General features: G+C 37.7%; 1 long non-coding RNA gene across 2 annotated transcripts; it reads left to right on the forward strand.

Annotated features, from left to right (window-relative positions):
• Positions 1-4679: 4679 nt before the first annotated feature.
• On the forward strand, positions 4680-7667 carry LOC125501001. 2 transcript variants are annotated; one of them, XR_007278459.1, is made up of 3 exons: positions 4680-4846; positions 4915-5067; positions 7215-7419. It is a non-coding gene; the product is annotated as an uncharacterized LOC125501001 (long non-coding RNA). The 2 variants fall into 2 exon arrangements; XR_007278458.1 differs by lacking the exon at positions 4680-4846 and adding an exon at positions 7521-7667 and having other exon boundaries at positions 4853-5067; positions 7215-7315.
• Positions 7668-17218: the final 9551 nt, after the last annotated feature.

Raw genomic sequence — 17218 nt, forward strand, 5'->3', positions numbered from 1 at the left:
TTTTTCGGGCAATTCCTGATGGTTTTCAGGTGCGGAAACACCAAAGACTATAGTCTTTGCTTATTTTTCAGGCAATTCCTGATTGTTTTCAGGTGCGAAAAAACCAAAGACTATGGTCTTTGCTAATTTTTCGGGCAATTCCTGATGGTTTTCAGGTGCGGAAACACCAAAGACTATAGTCTTTGCTGATTTTTTGGGCAATTTTCCATGATTTTGGGGTACGAAAACACCAAAGATGGTCTTTGCTGATTTTTCGGGCAATTCCTGATGGTTTTCAGGTACGGAAACTCCAAAGACTATAGTCTTTGCTTATTTTTCGGGCAATTCCTGATATTTTTCAGGTGCGGAAACACCAAGTAATATGGTCCTCGGTGATTTCTCGGGCAATTCCTGATGGTTTTCAGGTGCGAAAACACCAAAGACTATAGTCTTTGCTTATTTTTCGGGCGATTCCAAATGGTTTTCAGGTGCAGGAACACCAAAGACTATAGTCTTTGCTTATTTTTCGGGCGATTCCAAATGGTTTTCAGGTGCAGGAACACCAAAGACTATAGTCTTTGCTTATTTTTCGGGCGATTCCTGATTGTTTTCAGGTGCGGAAACACCAAAGACTATAGTCTTCGCTAATTTTTCGGGCAATTTTCCATAATTTTGGGGTACGAAAACACCGAAGACTATAGTCTTTGCTTATTTTTCGGGCGATTCCCAATGGTTTTCAGGTGCAGGAACACCGAAGACTACAGTCTTTGCTCATTTTTCGGGCAATTCCTAATGGTTTTCGGGTGCGAAAACATCGAAGACTATGGTCTCTGCTAGATTTTCGGGCAATTCCTGATGGTTTTCAGGTGCGGAAACACCAAAGACTATAGTCTTTGCTGATTTTTCGGGCAATTTGCTCTGATTTCGGTGTACGAAAACACCAAAGACTATACTCTTTGCTTTTTTTCGGGCGATTCCTGATGGTTCTCAGGTGCAGAAACACCAAAAACAGACTTTGCTGATTTTTCGGGCAATTTTCCATGATTTTGGGATACAAAAACACCAAAGACTATAGTCTTTGCTAATTTTTCGGGCAATTCCCAATGGTTTTCAGGTGCGGAAACAACAGAGACTATAGTCTTTGCTGATTTTCAGGCAATTCCAGATGGTTCTCAGGTGCAGAAACGCCAAAGCTTATAGTCTTTGCTAATTTTTCGAGCAATTCCTAATGGTTTTCGGGTGCGAAAACATCGAAGACTATGGTCTCCGCTAGATTTTCGGGCAATTCCTGATGGTTTTCAGGTGCGGAAACACCAAAGACTATAGTCTTTGCTGATTTTTCGGGCAATTTGCTCTGATTTCGGTGTACGAAAACACCAAAGACTATACTCTTTGCTTTTTTTCGGGCGATTCCTGATGGTTTTCAGGTGCAGAAACATCGAAGACTATGGTCTCCACTAGATTTTCGGGCAATTCCTGATGGTTTTCAGGTGCGGAAACACCAAAGACTATAGTCTTTGCTCATTCCTCGGGCAATTCCTGATATTTTTCAGGTGCGGAAACACCAAGTAATATGGTCCTCGGTGATTTCTCGGGCAATTCCTGATGGTTTTCAGGTGCGGAAACACCAAAGACTATAGTCTTTGCTGATTTTTTGGGCAATTTTCCATGATTTTGGGGTACAAAAACACCAAAGACTATGGTCTTTGCTGATTTTTCGGGCAATTTTCTATGATTTTGGGGTACGAAAACACCAAAGACAGTCTTTGTTCATTTTTCGGGCAATTCCTGATGGTTTTCAGGTGCGGAAACACCAAAGATTATAGTCTTTGCTCATTCCTCGGGCAATTCCTGATTGTTTTTTGGGTGCGAAAACACCAGAAACAGTCTTTGCAGATTCTTCGCTCTGAAAAACACCAAAGACTATAGTCTTTGCACATTTTTGGCGCTCAAAAACACCAGAGACTATAGTCTTTGCACATTTTTTGCTATGAAAAACACCAAAGACCATAGTCTTTGCACATTTTCCGAGGGGGAAAGAAACTCGATTGATTCCCCATTTTTTTTGATTGTTTCCGATTTTTCTGTTGTTCCGCAAGTTATTTGACTTTCCTGATTTTTTCTGATTTTTTGCAATTTTTTTCGATTTTTTCCGATTCTTTCTGGATTTTGGGAATTATTTTTCACTTGAGCCGCCCCTGGATGGGTGCGGGCCTTAAAAATTACTTGTTCGCCCCTAAAAAGCCACCCGACTATAACACGTGGTCTTGTCACGTGACTTGACTCGCCGATACAGCTAGCGCCATGTGGCGGAATTTTCGTGAACTAAAATTCCAGGTTTCTTGCCCCTTGACGTCAGGCAATGTGATGCGTGAAAGAGAGGTAAAAGAAAGATGCAAAAGTTTTGACCCTTCTTCAGGCGAAAACGAAAAAGTATTGACCACCCTTTCCAGCGCAAACCGTAAAAGTTTTGTCACTTCGTCGAACAAAAATGCGAAAGCATTGACCATTCTTTCGATCAGAAAACGGCGAAAGTTTCGTCAGTTCTCTGAACAAAACCGGAAAACTATTGACACGGAATACGGAAAATGTGCAAAGACTATAGTCTATAGTCTTTGGTGTTTTTAGTGTCGAAAAATGTGCAAAGACTATAGTCTCTGGTGTTTTTAGCATCGAAAAATGTGCAAAGACTATAGTCTTTGGTGTTTTCAGCGTCAAAAAATGCGCAAAGACTGTAGTCTTTGGTGTTTTCAGCGTCGAAAAATGTGCAAAGACTATAGTCTTTGGTGTTTTTTGGTCCGAAAAATGTGCAAAGACTATAGTCTTTGGTGTTTTTAGCGTCCAAAAATGTAAAAAGACAGTCTTTGGTGTTTTTAGCGTCAAAAAATGTACGAAGACTATATCTTTGGTGTTTTTAGCGTCGAAAAATGTGCGAAGACTATAGTCTTAAGTGTTTTTTGGTCCGAAAAATATGCAAAGACTATAGTCTTTGGTGTTTTTTGGTCCGAAAAATGTGCAAAGACTATAGTCTTTGGTGTTTTTAGCATCGAAAAATGTGCAAAGACTATAGTCTTTGGTGTTTTTATCGTCCAAAAATGTACAAAGACAGTCTTTGGTGTTTTTAGCGTCGGAAAATGTGCAAAGACTATATCTTTGGTGTTTTTAGCGTCGAAAAATGTGCAAAGACTATAGTCTTTGGTGTTTTTAGCATCGAAAAATGTGCAAAGACTATAGTCTTTGGTTTTTTCAGCGTCCAAAAATGTACAAAGACAGTCTTTGGTGTTTTTAGCGTCGGAAAATGTGCAAAGACTATATCTTTGGTGTTTTTAGCGTCGAAAAATGTGCAAAGACTATAGTCTTTGGTGTTTTTTAATCCGAAAAATGTGCAAAGACTATAGTCTTTGGTGTTTTTAGCGTCCAAAAATGTGCGAAGGCTATAGTCTTTAGTGTTTTTTGGTCCGAAAAATATGCAAAGACTATAGTCTTTGGTGTTTTTTGGTCCGAAAAATGTGCAAAGACTATAGTCTTTGGTGTTTTTAGCATCGAAAAATGTGCAAAGACTATAGTCTTTGGTGTTTTTAGCGTCCAAAAATGTACAAAGACAGTCTTTGGTGTTTTTAGCGTCGGAAAATGTGCAAAGACTATATCTTTGGTGTTTTTAGCGTCGAAAAATGTGCAAAGACTATAGTCTTTGGTGTTTTTAGCATCGAAAAATGTGCAAAGACTATAGTCTTTGGTGTTTTTAGCGTCGAAAAATGTACAAAGACTATAGTCTTTGGTTTTTTCAGCGTCCAAAAATGTACAAAGACAGTCTTTGGTGTTTTCAGCGTCGAAAAATGTACAAAGAGTATAGTTTTTGGTGTTTTTAGCGTCGAAAAATGTACAAAGACTATAGTCTTTGGTGTTTTTAGCGTCGAAAAATGTACAAAGACTATAGTCTTTGATGTTTTTAGCCTCGAAAAATTTACAAAGACTATAGTCTCTGGTGTTTTCAGCGTCGAAAAATGTCGAAGACTATAGTCTTTGGTGTTCTTAGCGTCGAAAAATGTGCAAAGACTATAGTCTTTGGTGTTTTTCGAAGCGAAAAATGTACAAAGACCATAGTTTTTGGTGTCTTCAGCGTCGCAAAATGTGCAAAGACTATAGTCTTTGGCGTTTTCAGCGTCGAAAAATGTCGAAGACTATTGTCTTTGGTGTTTTTGGCGCCGAAAAATAAACAAAGAATATAGTTTTCGGTGTTTTCAGCGTCGAAAAATGTGCAAAGACTATAGTCTTTGGTGTTTTGAGCGTCTAAAAATGTACAAAGACTATAGTCTTCGGTGTTTCCAGCGTCCAAAAATGTACAAAGACAGTCTTTGGTGTTTTCAGCGTCGAAAAATGCGCAAAGACTATAGTCTTAGGTGTTTTCAGCGTCGAAAAATGTACGAAGACATTTTTTGGTGTTTTTAGCGTCGCCAAATGCGCAAAGACTATAGTCTTTGGTGTTTTCAGCGTCGAAAAATGTACAAAGACTATATCTTTGGTGTTTTTAGCTTCGAAAAATGTGCAAAGACTATAGTCTTCGGTTTTTTCTAGATTGAATTCCCAAAGAATCGTCCCAAAAATTAGCCAAGACTCTGAAAAGTGAAAGTTTCATGTGTAAAAAGGTTGCAGAAAATTCCGAGTAATTTCGAAACAGTCAATTGCGAACGTGCAGTTTGGTTTTCGATTATTGCAGCGTCTCGTACTCATCAGATTCGCCTTTTCCGAATTAATTGGCCGCATTAGCCGAAGCGACGTCGTCATCAGGAGCGACATCGATGGTAGTGCGTACATGCTTTGAGAAGAGACAGAAGAAGCTAGCGTGCAGAGAGAGACATATATTTGGGTGAGGATTAGCAATGGATTAGTACGCAGTTACTACAGCGCCATATATTTGGTTGACAATTCTTTCAGAGTCCAGTTTCGATTTAGCAGTGACTCGGGAAGGATTGTTTCGTTCGATCTACATATTCTTAAAAAGTGCTTGACAATTGGTAGTTAGTGAAAGTTTGTCATCATTGGAAATTTTGTGAATTCCGTAATTTGGAGGATTTTTCATCAGCACTGGTGAGCATAATGTTTTTACCGTGACCATCGTATGTTCGGGCTTCCGATCGGTCAGCAATTCGTTTCAAAAAATTTGAGCTGGTGGTAATGCGACATGAATGTGGAATTTTCATAGATTTTTAGTAACGAATTAACTCGATGGTAGTAGAGATTGAGATCTTCGCGCAAAAACGGAAAACTTTGATTATTCACAATCGTATTCCCTGATGTATTTTAGATTGGGGGAGTACGAAGGTCACGATTTTACGCCGCAGAAATTTCTTTTATCGTTCGAATTCTGAATAACTTTACCTAGTTTGTTACATATTATTATATTCCTTTTATATCAGTATTGTCTTTTCAATTTATTTGTTCTTTTATCAATTTATTATTTCATCTCCTTAGTTATCTATTCATTCATTCATGGGATTATAAATTCATACCTGATGCGTATGTACTCTGACAATCAATGTAAAGCAATTGTCGCGTCTATAATGGCAGACTGTGTTAGTAATCAATCAATCAATAATTGTTCGTAGTATTCCGAACGGTTACTTGAATTATTAGTATTTCGGAAGCCTTTCTTACTATTGAATCGATTGAATAAATAAATAAATAAATGGTATCATTGATTAAATTGATGATTCGGTATGATTTCAATGCTTCTGAATTGATGTGATCACTCATTCATTCATTCACTCAGTCATATATCCATTAATGTTAATTAATACATTAATTCATTAATGATTGTAGACTGTTTGAGTAATCAAACGAATAATTAATAACAATATTATTTTCAACAGTTGAATAATTTATTAGTATTTCGGGAGCATTTTTTATTTTTTTAATCATCAATTTATAATTAATTCATCAATTGATTAAAATAATCATTTGGCACGATTTGGATGCTTCTCAATTTATGTGTTCATTTATTTATTGATTCATTCATTCAGTTATTCATCCTTTTCTTTATTTATTGAGTTACGGATTTATACATGATTTCCGTATAATCACATGTAAAGCAATCGTCGCGTATATAATGGCAGACTGTTCTAGTAATCAATCAATTAATTATTGCTAGTCGTATTTCGAACAGTTACTTGATTCATTAGCATTTCGGAAGCCTTTTTCAATGTCTAAATTCATTGTTTTGTGAATTTTGAAGATAGATCGTTTTCACTTGCAAATTTGGATTCCTGAGATCAAAATACATAAAAAAAAGTATAGCAAACTCTTCGAAATAAATTATTGAACAGCGTCTGAAATTTTGAAAAAATACTAAGGCTGTAGGCTTACCGTTTTTTCGGGTGAAAATGGAAAGTATTTCTGAAATTAAATGCAGGACACTTTTCTCGTGTATTTTAGCACAAGGAATACGAATACGTCGATTAAATTGAGTCAAGAATAAATCCCATCGAGATATCTTCGATTTTTCCCATTTTGGTCCGATAAACTGGCGATAACTCGGTTAATTTCAAAGATAGATCGTTTTAACTTTCAAATTTGGATTCCTGAGATCAAAATACATAGGAATAGCATAAGAAACTCCATAAAAAAAAATTATTGAATTTTGTCTCAAATTTTGAGAAAATCCTAAGGCTATAGGCTTACCGTTTTTTTGGGTCAAAATGTGAAGTATTTCTAAAATCAATTGCAGGTGACTTTTCTTGTGTATTTTTGCACGAGGAATACGAATACGTCGATTAAATTGAGTTAGGAATAAATCCCATCGAGAGATCCTCGATTTTTCACATTACCGTTTACCGTTACGGTAGGCTTACCGTTTTTTTGAGGTGAGAAAGATAATTCATATACTGCAATCTCGGGATCTGGATCTGGTGTCCAAATTCACTCGTATGCAGAATAGAGAAAGTTGGCGCCGTAACTTTATACTAAGAATATTCTTTGTCGTTGAAATTTCGAACAATTAGGTATAATTAATCAAACGTTAATGAACTCTCGTATTAGTACTCATTACATCATGATGTTCTCAAGTGCGGAATAGTGGTCCTCGCGTTCAAACACTATAATTTGTCTATCCATAGGATTTGGGAATTTATCAAAGGTTTAGAAATGATCTTCGCCGTTATATCGTGAACAAATTTATTAATAAATCTTTGGTTCAGGTTTACAATTTTACTTTATTTCTTATATGACATTTTTTTCAGACTTTTAATCAGTCATCACGGTGCCTAGTCCATCGCAGTACTTATTCAACTTCCAACCACGAAGGGCAGGCGTTACATGGCATCGCACAATTCGTTTGCAGGTATGGAATAAGTATCAGTATGATATAAGTTAGGGTATATTATAAAAATATATTCAATGTAATATATTGTAAAATTACATTGGCAGTAATATATTAACAGATAATATAATATAACATTAAACTAATATTTTGACATAGAATATCATATGGGTAATAATGTAGACTTATATTACGTCATTATTAATGCACTTTTCGTATATTTCAGGTACTCCGAGATGCTGTCGCTGCAGTTATGACCCCCTGGACTTCCCCTGTTCATCAGGGGGAGTCCAGGGACCCGTCCCCTGGGACTGCGCGGCCTCCCACCGCCCCCGGGGTCCCAGGGGACCCAGTCCCCGAGGACTTGTCTCCGGGGATTCGGTATCCCCGCTGGAGGGGATGCCATATCCCGAGGGACATGTCCTCGGGACTGGTCTTCGGGGACGCAAGTTCCCCCAGGGACACGTCCCCGGAGATGCGGTATCCCCGCTGGAGGGGATGCCGTGTCTTGGGGGGCGTGGCCTTGGGGGAATAAGCGTCCTCGAAAATCCCGGGAAAAGGAGGTCCCTAGCGGACACTTTGTTTTTCGTTTCTCTAGAGAAATCAAGAAAACGAGTGACCGCTTGGGACCTCCTTTTCCCGGGATTTTCGAGGACGCTTATTCCCCCAAGGCCACGCCCCCAAAGACACGGCATCCCCTCCAGCGGGGATACCGCATCTCCGGGGACGTGTCCCTGGGGGAACTTGCGTCCCCGAAGACCAGTCCCGAGGACATGTCTCTCGGGATATGGCATCCCCTCCAGCGGGGATACCGAATCCCCGGAGACAAGTCCTCGGGGACTGGGTCCCCTGGGACCCCGGGGGCGGTGGGAGGCCGCGCAGTCCCAGGGGACGGGTCCCTGGACTCCCCCTGATGAACAGGGGAAGTCCAGGGGGTCATAACTGTGGAGACAGCATCTCCGACGTTGGAAGATATGCGACCTGTAACATAAATAACAAATATACAATTAGTCAACTGATTACATAACTTACCTAATGTATGACTTATTTTATGATCAGCATATAAGTATAAGACGTTTGAATTATAAAGAAATTGTACCGAGTTATATGATAATAAATTATTGTCTTGCCTTATTGGCGTGTCTGATGAATTTTATTGTGGGGGGTGTATGCATCTACCGAGTCTATTGGGTAATGCTGGGTGATCTGATTTTATGAGGAGGATTTTGAACATTTTTTCCAAGGGGGTGCAATTCATATACGCAGACTCTGAATGTTGGAATATACTAGGGACTCTCGAAAGGGATAAATGAATGAAACATACCTCCGAAAAAGGAAGGTGTTGTACGTCTCATGTGTTGCAGATCCATCATCTGATCATCATCAGGATGGAGAGGCGTCGATCTTTGGAGAGACTCGTTGATGTCCTGATTTGGTTCCGTCACGCAATGGTCATCTACCAGAAAGAAGAAAAAAAATATCACATGTACAATTCAAGTCACGATATAACAATCACTTGTATTTGTATTATTTTTGTATCCACGAAAAAGATCAATAAATCATTTCGTATCTCATTGAGAAAAGAAATTGAGTGAATCATTGTAAAATCATCCCTACGAATTGTTCCTGGAGCTGCATTGAGTGCATTTGCAATACATCCTTCAGCGAAGCTCGTAATAACGTAATCAAACTACAATGGAAAACCGACGCTCGAGCGATTTGAAAACTATTTCATGAACGGCCCAAAAAATCAGAAAAATTTTGTATAGAAAGCTGATTGAAAATAATGGCTATATCTAATTTGTATCGGTCAGATAGATCAATTGGTTATCTCCGAATTCCGGAAAACAGAATGAAACGCGTAATTCAATTGAAAAGTCATCTCTCAGAATTTTAAAGGACTGTTCAGAATACCGGGCTAGTATATTTCTAACGACTGTTTTTAGTATGAATAGTCAAGAGCAAGTGATCAAAATATGTATAGGAACGTTTGCATATTCAACTAAATTCTATGTGAAGTTCTCCTCACCGTTCTCTCTCTTTCCATCGTCGCTCTGAGGAACCCGCTTTGCTACTGATGTCGCTCCCGATGTCACCGCTTCTGTCGCCGAAGCCGAACTGCCGTCAAATCCAAGACGAAATACCTGCAACAAACATGTACTCTGATGACCATTCACCAAATTACACGCCTCCGATCAGATGTTTCCAATGGAAGGATGAATAACTTAATGAATAAATGAACGAATAAAGGAACACATGAATTGAGAAGCATCGAAATCATACCGAATCATCAATTTAATTAATGATTCTATTTATTCATTTATTTATTCAATCTATTGAATAGTAAAAAAGGTTTCCGAAATACTAATTAATCAAGTAACCGTTCGAAATACTACTAACAATAATTGATTGATTGATTACCAAGACAGTCTGCAATTAAAAACGCGACGATTGCTTCACACGTAATTATACAGAAATCATGTATAAATTTGTAACTCAATGAATAGAGAAAAAGATGAATAACTGAATCAATAAATGAATGAATAAATGAACATAAATTGAAAAGAATGATTGTTTTGGGCGATTGATATATAATTTCAAAAATTGACGAATAAATAAATGAAAAATGCTCCCGAAATACTAATGAATTATTCAACTGTTGAGAATAATATTGTTATGGATTATTTGTTTGATTACTCAGAAAGTCTACAATCCTATCATTAATGGCTATATGACTAACTGAATGAATGAATGAGTGGACACATCAATTTAAAAGCATCGAAATCATACCGAATCATCAATTTAATTACTAATTTCATGCATTCATTTATTGATTCAATCGATTGAATAGTAGAAGAGGCTTTCGAAATACTAATTAATCAAGTAACCGTTCGGAATACTACTAACAATAATTAATTGATTGATTACTAAGACAGTCTGCAATCATAGACGCGACGATTGCTTGACATTGGGAGTAGATAGGCATGAGATATGAATTTATGATTCAATCATAGATTTCAATGAAAGAATAACAATATAACTATCCAGATGAATGATTGAATGAATAAAAGAACAGATGAATTTGAAAAGAAATACTAATACTATAAGAAGATAATAATGTGAAACGAACTAGGTATAGTTGTTTAGAATTCAAACGATAAAAAATATTTTCACAGCGCAAAATCATGACCCTCATACTCCCCCAATCTCAAATACGGGAAATAAAATTGTGAATAATCGGAGTTTTCCGTTTTTGCGCAAAGATCTCAATCATCGAGGTAATTCGTGACTAAAAATCTATGAAAATTCCACATTCATGTCGCATTACCACCAGCTCAAATTTTTTGAAACGAATTGCTGACCGATCGGAAGCCCGAACATACGATGGTCACGGTAAAAACATTATGCTCACCAGTGCTGATGAAAAATCCTCCAAATTACGGAATTCACAAAATTTCCAATGATGACAAACTTTCACTAACTACCAATTGTCAAGCACTTTTTAAGAATATGTAGATCGAACGAAACAATCCTTCCCGAGTCACTGCTAAATCGAAACTGGACTCTGAAAGAATTGTCAACCAAATATATGGCGCTGTAGTAACTGCGTACTAATCCATTGCTAATCCTCACCCAAATATATGTCTCTCTCTGCACGCTAGCTTCTTCTGTCTCTTCTCAAAGCATGTACGCACTACCATCGATGTCGCTCCTGATGACGACGTCGCTTCGGCTAATGCGGCCAATTAATTCGGAAAAGGCGAATCTGATGAGTACGAGACGCTGCAATAATCGAAAACCAAACTGCACGTTCGCAATTGACTGTTTCGAAATTACTCGGAATTTTCTGCAAACTTTTGACACATAAAACTTTCACTTTTCAGAGTCTTGGCTAATTTTTGGAACGATTCTTTGGGGATTCAGTCTAGAAAAAACCGAAGACTATAGTCTTTGCACATTATTCGATCCAAAAAACACCAGAGACTATAGTCTTTGCACATTTTTCGGACCAAAAAACACCAAAGACTATAGTCTTTGCACAATTTTCGATGCTAAAAACACCAAAGACTATAGTCTTTGTACATTTTTGGACGCTCAAAACACCGAAGACTATAGTCTATGCACATTTGTCGCTTTGGAAAACACCAAAGACTATAGTCTTTGCACATTTTTCAAACGAAAAAACACCAAAGACTATAGTCTTTGCACATTTTTCGACGCTAAAAACACCAAAGACTATAGTCTTTGCACATTTTTCGACGCTAAAAACGCCGAAGACTATAGTCTTTGTACATTTTTTGACGCTGAGAACACCAAAGACTATAGTCTTTGTAAGTTTTTCGACGCTAAAACACCGAAGACTATAGTCTTTGCACATTTTTCGCTTTGAAAAACACCAAAGACTATAGTCTTTGCACATTTTTCGGACCAAAAAACACCAAAGACTATAGTCTTTGCACATTTTTCGACGCTAAGAACACCAAAGACTATAGTCTTCGAAATTTTTCGTCGCCAAAAACACCAAAGACTATAGTCTTTGCACATTTTTTGACGCTGAAAACACCAAGGACCATAGTCTTGGTACATTTCTCGACGCTGAAAACACCAAAGACTATGGTCTTTGCACATTTTTCGCTTTGGAAAACACCAAAGACTATAGTCTTTGCACATTTTCCGGACCAAAAAACACCAAAGACTATAGTCTTTGCACATTTTTCGACGCTAAGAACACCAAAGACTATAGTCTTCGACATTTTTCGACGCTGAAAACACCAAAGACTATAGTCTTTGTACATTTTTCGCTTTGAAAAACGCCAAAGACTAAAGTCTTTGCACATTTTTCGACGCTAAAAACACTGAAGACTATAAGCTTCGTACATTTTTCAACGCTGAAAACACCAAAGACTATAGTCTTCGCGCATTTTTCGACGCTGAAAACACCAAAGACTGTCTTTGTACATTTTTAGACGCTGGAAACACCAAAGATTATAGTCTTTGCACATTGTTCGATGCTCAAAACACCAGAGACTATAGTGTTTGTACATTTTTGGACGCTAAAAACACCAAAGACTGTCTTTGTACATCTTTCGACGCTAAAAACACCGAAGACTATGAGCTTCGTACATTTTTCGACGCAGAAAACACCAAAGACTATAGTCATTGCGCATTTTTCGACGCTGAAAACACCAAAGACTGTCTTTGTACATTTTTGGACGCTAAAAACATCAGAGACTATAGTCTTTGCACATTGTTCGATGCTAAAAACACCGAAGACTATAGTGTTTGTACATTTTTGGACGCTAAAAACACCAAAGACTATAGTCTTTGCACATTTTTCGGACCAAAAAACGCCAAAGACCATAGTCTTTGTACATTTTTCGACGCTAAAAACACCGAAGACTGTCTTTGTACATATTTGGACGCTAAAAACACCGAAGACTATAGTCGTTGCACATTTTTCGGACCAAAAAACACCAAAGACTATAGTCTTTGCACATTTTTCGACGCTAAGAACACCAAAGACTATAGTCTTCGACATTTTTCGACGCTGAAAACACCAAAGACTATAGTCTTTGTACATTTTTCGCTTTGAAAAACGCCAAAGACTAAAGTCTTTGCACATTTTTCGACGCTAAAAACACTGAAGACTATAAGCTTCGTACATTTTTCAACGCTGAAAACACCAAAGACTGTCTTTGTACATTTTTAGACGCTGGAAACACCAAAGATTATAGTCTTTGCACATTGTTCGATGCTCAAAACACCAGAGACTATAGTGTTTGTACATTTTTGGACGCTAAAAACACCAAAGACTGTCTTTGTACATCTTTCGACGCTAAAAACACCGAAGACTATGAGCTTCGTACATTTTTCGACGCAGAAAACACCAAAGACTATAGTCTTTGCGCATTTTTCGACGCTGAAAACACCAAAGACTGTCTTTGTACATTTTTGGACGCTAAAAACATCAGAGACTATAGTCTTTGCACATTGTTCGATGCTAAAAACACCGAAGACTATAGTGTTTGTACATTTTTGGACGCTAAAAACACCAAAGACTATAGTCTTTGCACATTTTTCGGACCAAAAAACGCCAAAGACCATAGTCTTTGTACATTTTTGGACGCTAAAAACACCAAAGACTATAGTCTTTGCACATTTTTCGGACCAAAAAACGCCAAAGACCATAGTCTTTGTACATTTTTCGACGCTAAAAACACCGAAGACTGTCTTTGTACATATTTGGACGCTAAAAACACCGAAGACTATAGTCGTTGCACATTTTTCGGACCAAAAAACACCAAAGACTATAGTCTTTGCACATTTTTCGACGCTAAGAACACCAAAGACTATAATCTTCGAAATTTTTCGTCGCCAAAAACACCAAAGACTATAGTCTTTGCACATTTTTTGACGCTGAAAACACCAGAACCATAGTCTTGGTACATTTCTCGACGCTGAAAACACCAAAGACTATGGTCTTTGCACATTTTTCGCTTTGGAAAACACCAAAGACTATAGTCTTTGCACATTTTCCGGACCAAAAAACACCAAAGACTATAGTCTTTGCACATTTTTCGACGCTAAGAACACCAAAGACTATAGTCTTCGACATTTTTCGACGCTGAAAACACCAAAGACTATAGTCTTTGTACATTTTTCGCTTTGAAAAACGCCAAAGACTAAAGTCTTTGCACATTTTTCGACGCTAAAAACACTGAAGACTATAAGCTTCGTACATTTTTCAACGCTGAAAACACCAAAGACTATAGTCTTCGCGCATTTTTCGACGCTGAAAACACCAAAGACTGTCTTTGTACATTTTTAGACGCTGGAAACACCAAAGATTATAGTCTTTGCACATTGTTCGATGCTCAAAACACCAGAGACTATAGTGTTTGTACATTTTTGGACGCTAAAAACACCAAAGACTGTCTTTGTACATCTTTCGACGCTAAAAACACCGAAGACTATGAGCTTCGTACATTTTTCGACGCAGAAAACACCAAAGACTATAGTCTTTGCGCATTTTTCGACGCTGAAAACACCAAAGACTGTCTTTGTACATTTTTGGACGCTAAAAACATCAGAGACTATAGTCTTTGCACATTGTTCGATGCTAAAAACACCGAAGACTATAGTGTTTGTACATTTTTGGACGCTAAAAACACCAAAGACTATAGTCTTTGCACATTTTTCGGACCAAAAAACGCCAAAGACCATAGTCTTTGTACATTTTTCGACGCTAAAAACACCGAAGACTGTCTTTGTACATATTTGGACGCTAAAAACACCGAAGACTATAGTCGTTGCACATTTTTCGGACCAAAAAACACCAAAGACTATAGTCTTTGCACATTTTTCGACGCTGAAAACACCAAAGACTATAGTCTTTGCACATTTTTCGCTTTGGAAAACACCAAAGACTATAGTCTTTGCACATTTTCCGGACCAAAAAACACCAAAAACTATAGTCTTTGCACATTTTTCAACGCTAAGAACACCAAAGACTATAGTCTTCGACATTTTTCGACGCTGAAAACACCAAAGACTATAGTCTTTGTACATTTTTCGACGCTAAAAACACCAAAGACTATAGTCCTTGTACATTTTTCGACGCTGAAAACACCAGAAACTAGAGTCTTTGTACATTTTTCGACGCTGAAAACACCAAAGACTATAGTCTTTGCACATTTTTCGACGCTAAAACACCGAAGACTATAGTCTTTGCACATTTTTCGGACCAAAAAACGCCAAAGACCATAGTCTTTGTACATTTTTCGACGCTAAAAACACCAAAGACTGTGTTTGTACATTTCTCGACGCTAAAAAAACCGAGGACTATAGTCTTTGTACATTTTTCGAGGCTGAAAACACCAGAGACTATAGTCTTTGTACATTTTTCGACGCTAAAAACACCAAAGACTATAGTCCTTGTACATTTTTCGACGCTGAAAACACCAGAAACTAGAGTCTTTGCACATTTTTCGACGCTAAAACACCCAAGACTATAGTCTTTGCACATTTTTCGGACCAAAAAACGCCAAAGACCATAGTCTTTGTACATTTTCCGACGCTGAAAACACCAAAGACTGTCTTTGTACATTTTTCGACGCTAAAAAAACCAAAGACTATAGTCTTTGTACATTTTTCGAGGCTGAAAACACCAAAGACTATAGTCTTTGTACATTTTTCGACGCTAAAAACACCAAAGACTATAGTCCTTGTACATTTTTCGACGCTTAAAACACCAGAAACTAGAGACTTTGTACATTTTTCGACGCTAAAAACACCAAAGACTATAGTCTTTGCACATTTTTCGACGCTAAAACACCGAAGACTATAGTCTTTGCACATTTTTCGACGCTAAAAACATCAAAGAATATAGTCTTCGCACATTTTTTGACGCTGAAAACACCAAAGACCATAGTCTTGGTACATTTTTCGACGCTGAAAACACCAAAGACTATAGTCTTTGTACATTTTTCGACGCTAAAAACACCAAAGACTATAGTCTTCGACATTTTTCGACGCTAAAAACACCAAAGACTATAGTCTTCGACATTTTTCGACGCCAAAAACACCAAAGACTATAGTCTTTGCCTATTTTTTGACGATGAAAACACCAAGGACCATAGTCTTGGTACATTTCTCGACGCTGAAAACACCAAAGACTATAGTCTTTGCACATTTTTCGCTTCGGAAAACACCAAAGACTATGGTCTTTGCACATTTTCCGGACCAAAAAACACCAAAGACTATAGTCTTTGCACATTTTTCGACGCTAAGAACACCAAAGACTATAGTCTTCGACATTTTTCGACGCTGAAAACACCGAAGACTATAGTCTTTGCACATTTTTCGCTTTGGAAAACACCAAAGACTATAGTCTTTGCACATTTTCCGGACCAAAAAACACCAAAGACCATAGTCCTTGTACATTTTTCGACGCTGAAAACACCAGAAACTAGAGTCTTTGTACATTTTTCGACGCTGAAAACACCAAAGACCATAGTCTTTGTACATTTTTCGACGCTAAAAACACCAAAGACTGTGTTTGTACATTTCTCGACGCTAAAAAAACCGAGGACTATAGTCTTTGTACATTTTTCGAGGCTGAAAACACCAAAGACTATAGTCTTTGTACATTTTTCGACGCTAAAAACACCAAAGACTATAGTCCTTGTACATTTTTCGACGCTGAAAACACCAGAAACTAGAGTCTTTGCACATTTTTCGACGCTAAAACACCCAAGACTATAGTCTTTGCACATTTTTCGGACCAAAAAACGCCAAAGACCATAGTCTTTGTACATTTTCCGACGCTGAAAACACCAAAGACTGTCTTTGTACATTTTTCGACGCTAAAAAAACCAAAGACTATAGTCTTTGTACATTTTTCGAGGCTGAAAACACCAAAGACTATAGTCTTTGTACATTTTTCGACGCTAAAAACACCAAAGACTATAGTCCTTGTACATTTTTCGACGCTGAAAACACCAGAAACTAGAGTCTTTGTACATTTTTCGACGCTAAAAACACCAAAGACTATAGTCTTTGCACATTTTTCGACGCTAAAACACCGAAGACTATAGTCTTTGCACATTTTTCGACGCTAAAAACATCAAAGAATATAGTCTTCGCACATTTTTTGACGCTGAAAACACCAAAGACCATAGTCTTGGTACATTTTTCGACGCTGAAAACACCAAAGACTATAGTCTTTGTACATTTTTCGACGCTAAAAACACCAAAGACTATAGTCTTTGTACATTTTTCGACGCTAAAAACACCAAAGACTATAGTCTTCGACATTTTTCGACGCCAAAAACACCAAAGACTATAGTCTTTGCACATTTTTTGACGCTGAAAACACCAAGGACCATAGTCTTGGTACATTTCTCGACGCTGAAAACACCAAAT

The sequence above is a fragment of the Athalia rosae genome, chromosome 5 (assembly GCF_917208135.1).
Source record: "Athalia rosae chromosome 5, iyAthRosa1.1, whole genome shotgun sequence".
In the NCBI taxonomy this organism is placed as follows: Eukaryota; Metazoa; Arthropoda; class Insecta; order Hymenoptera; family Athaliidae; genus Athalia; species Athalia rosae.